This window comes from Vitis riparia, chromosome 4 (assembly GCF_004353265.1).
Source record: "Vitis riparia cultivar Riparia Gloire de Montpellier isolate 1030 chromosome 4, EGFV_Vit.rip_1.0, whole genome shotgun sequence".
In the NCBI taxonomy this organism is placed as follows: domain Eukaryota; kingdom Viridiplantae; phylum Streptophyta; class Magnoliopsida; order Vitales; family Vitaceae; genus Vitis; species Vitis riparia.
This window is the reverse complement of record NC_048434.1, coordinates 14303767-14314333: the sequence shown is the minus strand read 5'-3', so window position 1 is coordinate 14314333 and position 10567 is coordinate 14303767. Positions and strand designations below refer to the sequence as shown.

The 10567-nt window shown below is 34.6% G+C and overlaps 1 pseudogene; it reads left to right on the top strand.

The window, feature by feature from the left end:
• The first annotated feature begins 5291 nt into the window (after positions 1-5291).
• LOC117913253 lies at positions 5292-5953 on the top strand (annotated as a pseudogene).
• The last annotated feature ends 4614 nt before the right edge of the window (positions 5954-10567 follow it).

Below are 10567 nucleotides of genomic sequence, written 5' to 3'. Positions count from 1 at the left end.
GATTAGCTCAAAAAATTTTGGTGTTAAAAAATTTATACTATCCCAAATTTTAAAAATTTTAAAGTAAGTTTTAAAATTATGAAGTAAATTCATAATTTTATATTGAAGTAATGGCTATTTTCTATTTTTAAAAATAAAAAATAAGTAGTATATTCAAACATACCTTAATGATTTAATTTTAATTATAATATATTTATACGAGTAAAATAAATCAAAACTTTAATTTTACTTTAGTTAGCTATTTAATTTTTAAAATAGAATAAAATAGAAAAAACACTTAAAACATCAATACAAGTGTGATTAATGTTTTGAAAAAAGGAGGACAATTTAATGATATTATTCTTAAACATGTTTTTATTGTCATAGTAATCCAATACAATTAGTCACCAAATTCAAAGATTTGATTGCACGGTGAAATTTGCAAGAAACACTTTCAAGAAATGAAATAGAAAACATACAAAAACAAACTTAAAATCTAAGTGTTAGTTTAAATATACATCCTTTTTTTTCATTTTTAAAATAAAAAATTAATAATAATTTTAATATAAAACATAAGAATTATTAAAAGCTTATATTTAAAAAGCAATGATTTTAAAATTATTTAGAAAAACGAGATATCGAATTTTTTAATACCTTAATTTTAAAATTTCTTAATCTATTATATATATATATATATATATAAATCTATATTTTTTTACTAGATATTATACTTTTATATATAAATTTTTTATTTTAAAAACAAAAAATGAGAAGCATTTGATTTTATCATTATAAAAAGAAAAATTAAATATAATGTAAAATTAATTAAAATATTATCTATTTTAATATAAAAAATTAAAATAAAATATAAAAATAATTTATTAATTTTAAATCTAATTTTTATTTCAAAACTTCTTTCCTTTTAGATTGTTTTTTTTTGCCACTTTAACATGCAAATGAGGTGTACGCCTACCTCACCCCAACTGCTTTTGTCTTGGCACAAAGATTTCTGCATTGGATATTCCAAAACACTTTTAATTGGCCTAGGAACAGAGAAATTTATATTTGTTCAAAGTCTTATACAAAAAAAATTTATTTGTTTAGTATTTTATTTTTACAAAAAAAAAACATTAATCTTCTATATATTTAATTTTACAGAACTAATAAATATTCATGGCATAATAGCTGAATGGCTTACTTCTTGTTTTTAAAGTTGGAGATTAGTGGTTCAAAGCTCAAGCCTGGAATCTAATCCCACTTCAAAAGGGCATTAACTAAATACAAATACCTTGCATTGCCACTCTATCAAGGTTTAAAATAAGTTTGGTAAAATGTATTTAACTCTATCATATTTAATATTCTTTAGATTGTTGAATTGTCATTAATAAAGTATAATTTACATGTTATATTATTAAAAAAGGCAACCATTCTTCCAATCTCTTTAAGAGTCCCTACAAAATCTCAATCATCTAGATGTAGAAAAATAATTGAAAATCTAGTTCATGTTTTTTTAATGAAAACATTGTTGAAATAAAGCTCTTAAAAATAAAACGTAATGTAATAAATGAGATTCTAGTTTTCAATATTCTATCCATATCTACATTTAACAAAACATTCAAACCTACATCACTTGTACTGTATATTACGAGTGTATTAGAACTTGCAAAAAAAAAATCAAGTAATTGATTTCTTACAAGTCAACGAATTGTTCATAAGATGAAAACAATCCATTTAAGGTTGTAGTGTACTACCTCGTAATTAGGAGATGACTTATTTTGGTTATCAGAACGAGTTTTTTCATGGTAAGTATACTAATGTATATGATTACATATTGAATAGAAGCTATAATGAATTATGATATTGATTATTGAAACTATATGATTTCACCAAACTATTATATTGTATGAACTCTCAACTTTGATAAAATATTAAATTAGTTCTAAGGTTTGAAGTGGTTTTGAACTAAGGTAAGGCTATAAGGTGTTCATATATTATCTACAAATTAGATCATTGATGATTTAAGAAGGTGGTAACATGTATCTTTGATAAAGACACCAAACTTTTGTCTTAAAATTTAAAATTTTTACATATATATTAAATATTACTTTTATCATTTTTTTATTATGCTAAGGCTTTGTTTAAGACGTCATAAAGTTTAAAAGAAATGACAAATAATAATGAGGCTATTACATAAAGCTTTCAAAACAAATACGTAACTACCACCTACCACCTAGAAAAAAATGATCATAAAAATTTATTTAGGTATGTGATTTAAAAATAAAATTATTTTTAAAAATTTATACCATTGGTTGTTATTTTTTAAAATTAATAAAATAAAGAACTATTCTTCCCATTTTTTTACTAGAGAAATTTCAAACCAAATGACTTGTATTGAATTTATTCCTCTTTGAAAGTTGATTAGTTGTGTTATTGTTTCTTGTTTTCTTTTCCTAATATTTTCAATGGGGTAGGAGATTTATATATACTTGAACCAACCATTCAAAAAGATGGAAGAGAGATTTCATTAGATAAGTTTTGTTATTTTTATATTTTAGTATAATAATAATAATAATAATAATAATTAATTTTTGCTATTATTTTTAAAATTTGAGGTAAAAATAAATGTTTAATACATTTCAAAAAAGAATTTGGTGACGTTGGATGCTCTTCTATATATAGTAATTCTCAAAATAATAAACAATTCAACATGTTTGGTAAGTTGTAATTTTGGTTTTTCTTAACAAAAAAAAAAAAAAAAAAAAATACAAACAGATGGGGATAATTGAACTTGTTTAAATTTTAAAACAATAAAAGAAATAGAATTTGGAGGCCAACGGTCCAAGTTTCCGAATATATGGGGAGGTTGTAGGATTTGATTAGGATTTAGTAACTTTGCAAATTGAAAGACTCGTCTCCCAGGACCTCATCTATATATAAGCTCTCTCCTGCCATACCCACAAGAACAAGAAACATTTGTAACTTTTCCAAATTGAAAGACTTCTCTCTGGGTCATCATCCTACCATACCAAGAAGAGCAAGAAACCACTTCCTTCCTAACCAAGATCAAGAAACCACCGAAGCTATATACTTTGCGCATTCGCTTCAATGGATTCTATGGTAAAAGATGAGAAGAAACACGATCAACGTCTTGAAGAAACGATGAAGATATTTGAAGATGGAGGTGATCAATGTCTTCAAAAAATGATCAAGATCAAGAAGCGGCCACCACGATGCCATGATGATGACGACGATGATGATGATGAAAGGGGGGGGGGGGGGGGGTGTTTAGGAGAAAAAGAAGGAGAGGTGATTAGTGTCTTCAAAAAACGATCAAGATCAAGAAGCGGCCACCACGGTGCCATGATGATGACAACGACGATGATGATGAGGGGGGGGGGGGGGGGGAGTGTTCAGGAGAAAAAGAAGCTGAGGATGAAGAAGATGATGGATAAGTGTAGACCCCCATTTAGGTCATTCTTTGCTGCAGCTGATTTTGCCACGTGGAAGAACCTTGGGAGGCCACGTGTCGACCCATGAATCTCAGGAGTGGGCTGGTGGTGCAAATGAAAAGGGGACACGTTGCATGGGAATCTGGAAGCTGTTATGGAGGAGCGTCTCTGGCAGCTGGAGAAGAGGGTGCTTTTTAGAGTTGGTTAAGATATTTTTCAGGGGGTGGTGCTTTTTGGGGAGACAAGGAGGAGATTTTTTTTGGGAGGAGGAAAAAACGCTAGGGAGGAAAAGGGAGAGCAGGTTTCTGGGGAGGAAAAAGAGTATTGTGAGAGGGAGTTAGCTTGAGGGAGGAGGAAGCTGCTACAAGGGGGAGATTTTTTGGCTACTGGCGGGGTGAGCAAGAGAAAGAGAGGTTTTTCTCAGCTGAGAGAGTAAGCCACGGAGGAGGGATAGTGAGTTCTTGACGGCAGAGAGAGACATTTGGGGTGAGTTGTTTTACCTGAGGAGTCTTTGGAGAGAAACTCTTTGAAAGAGCTGAGACTTGTTTTCTTTTTGCTTGAGGAAGCAGGTATGTACGCAGTTTTCTCCTCGTCTCTCACTATTCATTGCTTTTCCTTGACATTATGCTGTTTGGGGTGGATATTGAAGGCCACTGGTTTGTGTGTTGAGAGATAATCCTGCATTTGTGTTTGACATTGTCGATCTTAATTTACTCTGCCCCTATTGTGATTATGAAATGCCCAAGAATCATGCATGTGGTTGCATTTGATGTGGTTAACTCACATGCTCGGAAAATTCACTGATGATTCATGAAGTGGTTTTACTGAGTTTTTCTTCATTTATTCGTTTTCTTCTATGCTCTGTTTCTTCATCCTCCCATATTTTCTGGTATCCATCCATGGCACGCACCAGTTTTCCCATCTCTGCTTGAGGATGTAAGGTATTGCAAGAGGCATATTCTCAGTCCAAAGTTATGAAGAGCTGCAGCACGCTTATCCTGGTTAAGTGGCTTTATTTGTTGAGCATTTTGTTTGGTTTAGTCGTTTTAATCAAAATGCTCCTAAGAAAATCCAGATTGAAGAAGATGAAGTGCGTGAAGCGGATGAGCATGTTACCCTAGTCGATGAGTTGGAGTATATGCATTTGGGAGAGAAAGGCTCTTCCTACTCAATAGACAACTTGGTCCAGGGCTTGGATGAGGATGTTGAAGTTAGAATGTTAAATGATGAGTTTGAGAGAAGCTCAGGAACTGAGGAAAGCGGACAACAATAGGATTGCTAAGGCATGCGAAACTGTTGTTGTAAACAGACCAGATGAACTTCAAGAATCTGATGCGCGAGCAAGGTTCATTTGAATGGAGTGGAAAGAAACTTGCAGAATTTATGTGAAGCAAGCAAAGCTGCCCTCGAACGACGCCGACGGCTTACCGCCGGCTGTGAAACACCTCTGTTATCACCAGAACGCCAAGCAACCACAGCCATGCCACTCAGGATCTCTAGAACTCCATTGCAGCTGGGAACTATCCCGAGTGGAAACTTTCACCCTCACACCTATTACCTCCCTAACCGTGTCACTAAACCCATTTGCATATACCCATTTGCCCATTTGACTTTTCCTGGATCTGCCAGTCTATTGGACCTCTTCTTTCGTCTTCTTTCCTGTTCCCCATACCAGCAGCCACGCACCGACCCTATCACTCCAGCGCGGCAATCACCACCCCACACGCCGTCGCGGCCTCCCCTCATCACACCTTCGCAATTGCCACCACCAGGAACCACTTGGAGTCAGCCTGTACCCCCGTTTCATAAGCAAACCTTTAAATCAGTGCTCCATCAGAGTGGAAACATGAAGTATTGCGCTGAACCCTGGCCATATGGAATCCCATTGAAAGTTTCTGCAAATCCCATAATGTCCTAGTGTATAAGAGAGACCCAAATGAAGGTATTGATTTAGTTGCGAGAACAGTAGGTAACCATGCTGTCTCAGGACTGAAGTCTCGGATCTTGAAGGGGTTCTTGCAGCTGGGTTATAGTGTTCTGCTCTCAGATATTGACACAGTTTACTTGCAAAATCCATTTGATCATCTTTACCGTGATTCTGATGTGGAATCCATGACTGATGGTCACAACAACTATACGGCTTATGGATATAATGATGCCTTTGATGAATCAGCTATGGGGTTGGGCTCGATATGCTCACACCACGAGGATATGGCTGACAGGCTTGCTCACTCGAAAGCATGGGACCAGGCTGTTTTCAATGAGGAACTCTTTTTCCCTTCACATCCTGGGTACATTGGACTTCATGCTCCCAGGAGAACTATGGATTTCTATCTCTTTATGAATAGTAAGGTCCTCTTCAAGACGGTGAGAAAGGATGCTAAACTAAAAAAAAACTGAAGCCAGTCATTGTTCATGTGAATTATCACCCAGATAAACTTTCCAGGATGAAAGCTGTTGTCGAGTTCTATGTTAATGGCAAGCAAGATGCGCTAGATCCTTTCCCTGATGGTTCTAACTGGTAATAGTAGATCTATTGAAGATCTAATTCTGACCCATCGGGATGGGTCTGCAGTTTACTTCATGCTACAACACCTGGGATATGGTGCATCATACTGGTTACCCAGATTAAACTTGCACCTGAGAAAAGAAGCGACAGAATGAGCACCCCTCCAGTATAACTCCATCCCTGCTGCATGGCTTGCATGGCCATTTTGGGCATGCAACTTTAGGTTGCGTGTCTTTCCTCATTTTTTTTTCCATTACCATTATTTCCTCATTTTAGAATTTTAAAATAATTGCCTATACTCCCATTTTCCATATAATTTCCCGGATTCTAGTTTTCTTTTTAATTTTCCAAATTCCATTTTTATCAAATGATTTATTTATTTATTTTTAATTTTCATCTTTAGGTTTTTTGTTAGAATCACTCAAAATCTCATTTCCAATAAAATTTGCCACCAATTTCCTTCGGCATGCAATTTTTACAACTTCCTTGAATTTAAAAAAAATATATTTTAAAATGAATATGAATTTATTTCCGTAATTCCGAATAATGGAATTTATGGAATTAATTCATGCAGAAATAAACGGGCTTTGGTGGGGGCCTTACATAAGTGATTTTATGATGGATTGATTGATTGATTGATTTGATTATCACACATGATTGTTTCTATTTTGCCCTATGACATGCTTGAAATTATTCTTTAATTGTGCACTAACCTCATTTCTTGATAGCGCATTGTGGCTCGTCACCCAGGTATGTATCTATTCCCATTCTAGTATTTCTATATGCATGTTTTGATTCTCATATGTGCATGATAGTTTCGGGTATTCACTGTTTTACTCGTCTATTACCATGATTGCTTCATTTTATTAGTAGAGACCCGACTCTAGGGACTTAGAGGGGTGTTGCGGTTTTCATCGTACCTTCCCGATAAGTAACTTGACCCCCAAACCCGATCCGGTTTTTCGCAGACCACCTTTTCCAAAATAAGGAGTCACACTTAGGGTTTTTCTTTCTTATTTTGTTTACCCCTTTAAAAATAAAACAAAAATAAGTGGTGACACCAAGTCATTTTTTTCAAACAATAAATAAAATCAAATTTTCAAATAAAATGAAAATCGAGCTCGCCATCGAGTGGGAAACGCATGAGCATGAAATGCGGGGTCCACAATAAGGCAAGGTGCCTGTCTCCCCATGCAACGCCAGAGCTCCCTGTCATCCTCAGGAATCAGATCAGGGCTTTGGGGGGTTCTGATGTCACTTTTGTAATCCAGAAGCCTCTCTTCAAGACTGATGTGAGTCCCGGTCACAACCGTCTGTCCATACCGTTGAACCAGATACAACAAAGTTTCCTCACACCTAAAGAGAGAGAGCAGTTGAACTCGGGAAGAAATGGAAAAAAATGTGCAGATATGGAAGTGATGTTAATTAAGCCCTCCCTTCATCGGGAAACCATTAGTCTGAGGAAGTGGAACATGAAGAAAGCTTCCGAAAATTCTACCTCAATGTATGTGTTGGTGACTAATTGGAAATTGGTTACGGAAAGGAATAGCATGAAGGAAGATGAAACGGTGCAGCTCTGGTCTTTTTGAATCAAGTCCAAGTTGGGTTTTGCTTTTGTAAAGAGAAGACTACAAGATGATCTTAGGAATCGTTCATTAAGGGCCATCTTGGATAGCTGATATGGATATCAGGGACAAGCAGAGTAGGTGTATTTACTATTTAGTAGAAGATGATAAACCTCCTTGGATAATGATTGTCGCTAAATTGATTTTCCCTTTTTTTTTGTATTTGTTTTTTTTCTGATTGTATAGAATTTTAATTTTGATTGAATTTTAATTGTGAAAATAATTAATTCAAATTCAGTCATTCTGTTTTTTTTTTTTTTTTCCTTTATTTGTTTTCCTACATGGTTTTCCCCATAGTTTCTATAAACCAAAGGGTTAGGATGTTGTCCTTTTGAGTTTCTTTTACTTGAGATAGTCTAATACATATGAAGCACATGCACTAAAAAGTAAGGATCTAACACTATTTGAAACTGGTATGAGAGAAAGGCAAAAAGATGAATCAAAATTATGAGTTTCATATGTGGACATCAGTTGCATTTCTTTTGATGTCAATGAGTCAGGTAGCAATTGATAGTCATGGACCTTGTTAATTTCGTTTTGAGCATCAAAGGCATAATCTTGAATAGTGTTACATAAAAGGCATTGAGAAGTAGGGAGTTGTCACTATGTAAAACAGGAGAGGAAGGAAGAATGATGATTGATACTAAAATTCATTAACTTGTAGAAAGCTGAAAAACTATGGCTTTTAATGGGTGACATAATATGATTGAATAATGTTAACACACTGAAAAGTATAAATTCCTTCTAGATCATCTTTTGTGCAAAAGGTAAGAAAACCTTGAAGGGTCCAAGGAATGAGGACACATTAGCCAATGTGTCTCACATAGCCTCAAATTCCCAAAAAGACTCAAGTAAGATGTGGTTGATAGCTAGGTACCTCTGGTACTTCAGTTTTGCATGCAATGGTATCATAAGTTGTGGTTATCAGCAAACTAACAAAGATAATTGATGGTAATCCATCTGAACTTTAGACTGATATCTTTCAGATAGTGATGGTTGGGAATAAGCTTCTAATATTTGGTTTTCCAAACCCAAGTTGTCTGAAAGATGATAAATGACGAATATCCATATACATAAATCTCCTTAATTCTCAATTCTCAGTGTGTTTTTTTTAAGGCTTATCCTGGGGCTGCTACTCTGGGCCATCCAATTCCTCTTCTTTTTTTTGCTGCTGATCTCACATTGGAACAGTTCCTTCTCGTTAGGGTCATCAAATGAGAGATCGTCCTCCAACTACAAGAAGAAAAAGGTATTAAACTACCAAATCCACATTATTGAAACTTGCTTAGTGAGGCTGCAACATAAAGACTGCAATTAGTGTGTAGAAAAAGGAGAGTGCTAAGTTTGATTATAAGGACTTGAAGGACACAAAAAAGTGTGTGGAGTTTGAGCTGTTCTAGCTGAAACTTTCTCCAGATGGTTTGAGTGTCTTTTCTGAAGTCTTGAGATTTTTCACCTTTGTTGTAACTAATGATACACAGCCTGCCAGTTTCTGCAATAATGCTATCTTCAGTTCATTTATCTTAGAATAGTATAGCTAGATTTGCTTGAGACCCCCCTTAGGAATTTGGTACTAGGTCAGGACCAATTTTGAGAATGAATAAAACCAACAATTTCTATCCAAGTACTCTGCAAAAAAATCAGGCTCAATATGAACCAATAAGATTAGCAAGAAGTTGTGGTGGACAGAGTGTTCTGCTCCAGCATGTGAGCACAATTAAACTTTCTTTACTATTTTTATTGTTTTTGACATTTCTCTAGCTATTCTTGCATGACTGATCTGATTATATTGCTCCTAATTTACTCATGGAGCTTATCAATCAACTTTTGTACTTCTATGTCATTGCTTCTTGTTACTAAAATATCATCAACATAGACTAAGATAAAGGTAGAATGTTGTAGAGTGATGCTTACAAAGAGAGATTGATCTGACTTTGTTGACTTGAATCCAAGCATGAGTAGAGCTTTATACAAATTTTCAAACTAAGCCCTTAGAGTTTGTCTGAGACCATAAAGGAATTTGTGCAAATGAAAAACCATTGTAGGTTGATTGGGATCTTGAAAACCATATGGCTGCTGCATATACACTTCTTGCAAATCTCCATTGAGAAATGCATTATTAACATCCAATTGTTTAACCACCAAGTTTCTTGCTGGTGTAATTGAGAGAATTACTCTGATGGTAGTTGGTTTCATTACAGGACTAAACATTTCATTAAAGTCAAAGCCTGCAACTTAATGCAAGCCTTTAGCTACCAACCTAGCTTTGTACTTGTTAACAGTGTTATTAGGATTCTCTTTAATTTTGAAAACCCACTTGCATCCTATTTCTTTTCTGCCTTCTGGTAATGATTTTTTTGGTGTTTTAGGACAAGCTAAGGAAATAAGACACAATAGAAAATAGAGAAAATATATCAGCAGAAGTCAATTTTTTTATTTTCTCCATCCAGGGTACATTTATAGAACTGGGAAATAACTGAAAAGAGAAAAAAATCTCAAATTCAAAACAGATAGTACGTGATCTACAATTTATGAAAGTGGACTCACATCTCCTAAAGAATAGGAACTAACAATGACTTAGTTTTACTCAAACTTTGAAAAATTAAAACATAATGTGGCAGTCCAAAAAGCAAACTTCTAACACTCCTTCTTGCTTTAGGAACTACAAACTCCAAGCTTTTGTCTGAGAAACTCAAACTTAGTGACTGACAAAGGCTTTGTGAATATGTCAGCCAGTTGTTCTTCCGTTTTACAGTAGCGAAGATTAATGTCTCCATCTTTCTGCACACCTCTAAAAAAAAAGAGTTTGATATTGAAATGCTTGGTTTTCCCAAGAAACACTGGATTGTGAGAAATTGCTATTGTAGCTTGTTTGTCCACGAACACTTTAGTACCTTGTGTTTGCTTCATATGCAAATCAACCAAAATTTTCCTCAACCACAATGCTTGATTTACTGTTGCTGCTACAAATTCCATTTTTGCAGTAGATTGAGCCATAATATCCT